Here is a 4,604-nt window from a genome sequence, read left to right as displayed (position 1 = left end):
GGCTCTGTGTCCACACGCTCTGAGTGAGGAGAACTCCAGGAACTGGTTTATTCAGTGAATCAGGCTCTGTGTCCACACGCTCTGAGTGAGGAGCCATGGCCCTACTAGTCCCCATCTCTGAGTGCAGATGGCCGGACGTGAGCGTGAGGAGCTGGAGACATGGGGTGGTATCATCCAGGGTTCTGGCTCACCGGGCCTTTGCATAGCAATGGGGAGCGGACAGCCCAGGGAGGACTTAGCACAGCCCCGCGGGAGCTGCGCAGAGTGCCCCCAGACGCCAGCACTCCCTCCTTCCAGGATGTGGATGGCATGAGCGGGATGCTGAGGACCTCTACGTGGGCCAGCCTTTCGTTTTCCTTTGCATCTTTCAATGGAGTTAACATGAAACATTCCTACCCCTGTGGAGGTCAGGGGCTCCTACTGGCGTGGACGGGGTTTTCTACATGCCACGGAAACCTCGGGCCACTTGAGGGCTGATGTGCAGTTGCACCAGCACCTGCTTCTGGAATGAATTCATCAGCAACATCGTTGCAGCCCCCGCATTATTTTCAACACGTATTAAAGTGTTCTCCAATCTTGGGCCTATTTTAGTTTCTGGTAGTGCATCACTGCTATCTGAATCACCTTGACTGGTTGTCTGGGTTAATTACGTCTCTCACCAGGAGGTCCACTGTATACTTACAAGCTCCTGTTCATGTCGTTAGTCCGGAGTTCTTCCCGGGCTAGTTCTTTTTTTTTTTTTTTTTTTGAGATGGAGTCTCACCCTGTCACCCAGGCAGGAGTGCCATGGCGCGACCTCGGCTCACTGCAAACTCCACCTTTCAGGTTTACGTGATTCTCCTGCCTCAGCCTCTAGAGTAGCTGGGATTGTAGGCATATGCCACCACTCCCAGCTAATTTTTTTTTTTTTGTAACTTTAGTAGAGAAGGGGCAAAAATTATAATAATTTAGACTCATAATACAACTACACGTTATGCATGAACACTAAATATTTAATCTTTCATTAAGAAACGTTTTATCATTCGTTAAGAAATGAGGTGATGGACAGTGGTCAGTAGATAATGAGGTCAGCCTCATGCTGGCTTTTGTATTCTGGGCTAGCCTCAGGCAGACGTGTGATCACCTTGCATTTCTTTCCATTGCTTTACCGCCTCACCAAGGTTCTCTCTCCTTTCCTCCTGTGTGCCTCCTCGCGGCTCACTCCCAGCCTCCACGCTGCTGCCTCTCCCCTCCAAAGGCTGAGGGAGCCTGACCACAATCATGCCGCAGATTCTAGGTTACCCTTTTTTCCTCTCTGTCTTGGATTTTATTTTCTGCTTTCTAAAGTGTCATTGTCATTTTTTCTGAGGGCATACATTTCTGGTGTCTAATAGTGAAGAAGTGATAGAGATACTTAAGAAGGCCTGGCACAGTGGCTTATGCCTGAAATCCCAGAACTCTGGGAGGCCGAGGCGGGTGGATCATGAGATCAGGAGTTCAAGACCACCCTGACCAACATGGTGAAACCCCATCTCTATGAAAAATACAAAAATTAGCCAGGCATGATGGTGTGTGCCTGTAATCCCAGATGCTCAAGAGACCAAGGGAGGAGAATCACTTGAACCTGAGAGGTGGAGGTTGCAGTGAGCCTAGATCACGTCACTGCACTCCAGCCTGGGCAACAGAGCAAGAGTCCATGTCAAAAAACAAACAAACAAAAAAGATACTGAAGAAAACAGTACCTACCAAATTGGGTACTGTAAGTCGATTACTAAATTACTAAATTAAGAACTTTACATATATTATCTCATGATTGTCTCTATGGGAGAAAATATTATTCCCACCTTACAGGTGAGAAAACTGAGACTGAGAGAAGTCACTCGTCCAAAGACACACAGTTAATACAGGAGCCAGGAGAAATGCACACTTGTGAGTGTTCTGTTAGAACAGTAGCCGTTTACAAAATGAATGTATCAAGGATGGTTAGCACAGTAGCCAATTAAAACATGAATGCATCACTGATGGTTCAACCAGAAAACCTCATCAGTATGTATTCAGCGCGTGTCTGTGTCCATGTGTGCATATATACTCACATGATATGTGTACATAGACATACACAGGGACTGGTCATAGGGACCTGGATTGCACAGCCGTGGGAGCTCCTAGAGCGGCCTATGCCAGGTGTTGCCGTGGGACTGCACCTGCCCCTGGGAGCTGGAGTTGAGGAGGCAGGTGTTCAGGAAGGGACAGTCACAAGCCGGAGCTGAAATCCCACTGGGATGGGCTGAAAACCACGTCCATTCCTGTTGCCTCTGACTTTGGTGTGAGCTTCCTGCAGAAGCTGCCCTTTTGTGAGGGCATGGCACACACATCTAGCCTGAAGTCAGAAGAGCTGAGAGAGGATCCAATAAGAGAAAGAAAGAGCAGTTTCGGGACCAGCTGCTGCTGGACACCGCTGCGGTGAATCGGCGGACCGGCAGCAACCTGTGGGAGTTACCAAATGGCTGCTGCCTTCTCTCCGGCTTCCATGTCTCAACAAACATTTTCTGTGATCTACCTTCAGAAGATCCATAAGAAAGGTGGATTCAGAGAAATGTAGTTCTATCTGGCTATGTCAACACATTTCAGAGTCACCACAATCACATTAAACAGAACCCGTGTCACTGTAGGGGACACCTCTAGATCTGGGGACACTCTTGCTGGATCTCAGAATTTTGTCTCATGTGAGTTCCCCAACCATGCCAGTGCCACACGTCTTTCAACTGCAATAGGATGAGGTCTGAACATTTTGAAAGCCAACTGTCTTTCTTACAGAGGGGTACAGCCTATGAGGTGTTCACTCTGGCAGGCTAGGAAGTATGGCCTCTGGCAGGGAGCTTGAGCAGGCATTTCAAAGGAGAAAAGGTGAGACAGGAGCTTATGCTGAAGGGGTTGGCTCCACATCCATATTCAACAGATGACAGGAGGAACTATGAACACTCATGAAGGCCTCCTGACCCATGTTTATTGAACAAACATGCATATTACATATGACCCATGCTTACTTTAAGGTGGAGACTTAAGATTCAAATACGTTATGATTAGGCCTCGTATGTCACAACCTGAAGCAGGGACACAAGGTACTCAAGGCACAGCTGCTGTGAACCAGCCAGAACCAGTCCACGGTCGGTGACCTTCTCAACAGGAGACAGTCACTGAAATCAGCCTCTGGTCGATCAAAGCTGTAGTCACGGCTGGCGGAAAGGGGTCGGTCAGCATCTCAGGATGGGTGAGCTGCCTTGCTTCAGCATTGCTTAGCTCACAGCCAGTGTTGTTTAAGAAGCCTTGTGTTGGTAAGAACAGTTTACTCTTTAAGGGTAGGGTGCATGACATAATGTTTTCCTGACATCGCCTTAGGTCCTGTGGATAACTTGGTGTTTTGTTGCCACACAGGGTCAGTCCTGTTAGTCTGATGACCTCCATTTTAACATGAGTGCTGGTCACTGTGTGTCTAAATGGCAAAAGGTAGTGTGTATAAGGAGGCGTGTCTGACCTCATCCCAGCAGGACTGAGAGTTAGCATGTAGTTTTCTCTGGGGTCCCCTTGGCCAAGAGTGAGTAGGTCAGGCAGTTGCAGGGGTGAGGGTTTTACTTTCAGTTCTCATGCTGTGTTTGTTTGGACTGAGAGCTAGCATGTAGTTTTCTCTGGGGTCCCCTTGGCCAAGCGTGAGCAGGTCAGGCAGTTGCAGGGGGGAGGGTTTTATTTTCAGTTCTCATGCTGTGTTTGTTTGCTCATTTTTAGCATTAGCATATTCAAAATTTATCTTATCCAAATGTGTCTTTGAGAATATTTCTGTCTTCATGTCTATCAGTTTTTTTTTCCTTCTGTAGCATATGATCTTCCATGAATCCCCACCTAGTAGAGTTTTCGTCCAAAATTATTGTTTTCACTTCTGGAATCTGATTTGGGCCTTTTTGAAATCTTCCATGTTTCTTCTTAGCTTTCTGGACACATGGAACACAGGTACAATAATGATTTTAATCATCTTATCTGCTATTTGTACATTTTTATCAATTGTGGACGAATCCTGATTGCCTTTTCTCTACATCATAAAACAGGCTTTCTTGCTTCTCTTGATGCCTGGTGATTTTTGTGTGAGTGCTAGACAGAGTTATTTTTCTTATTGGGTATGAGACATGTTTGTCATGCTATCTTGAGCTTTTCTTGGAGAGGCAGTAAGTTACTTGAAAGCAGTTTGATTCTGAGCCTTTTGAGTTTTGCTTTTTATATGCTTGTCCAGCCCTGGTATTTCCCCCAGGTGGGCAAGCCCCTTGTGCAGCCTCTGCAGTGGGCTGTGCTTCTGAGGCCTTTCTGACTCGTGGGAAATGTACCATTCCGGGCCTGGGTGAGCTCTGGGCACTGTTTCTCTCAATCCTTCCAGATGGTTCTTTCTCTGGGAATAACTACCGTGCCCTAAGGTGGTTTTTCCCACAGGTGTGTGCTGATCAATATTCTGTTGAATGCTCAAGATTACCCTGCGCAGGTCAGGGCAGATGAGGGGAGTCCTCACTCCAGCTCTCTCATCTCCGGAGATCAGTGGGGTTCTCACTCCAGCTCTCTCATCTCGGGAGATCAGTGGGGTTCTC

The sequence above is a fragment of the Cebus imitator genome, unplaced genomic scaffold (assembly GCF_001604975.1).
Source record: "Cebus imitator isolate Cc_AM_T3 unplaced genomic scaffold, Cebus_imitator-1.0 Scaffold380, whole genome shotgun sequence".
In the NCBI taxonomy this organism is placed as follows: domain Eukaryota; kingdom Metazoa; phylum Chordata; class Mammalia; order Primates; family Cebidae; genus Cebus; species Cebus imitator.
Note: the sequence above shows the minus strand (reverse complement) of the source record.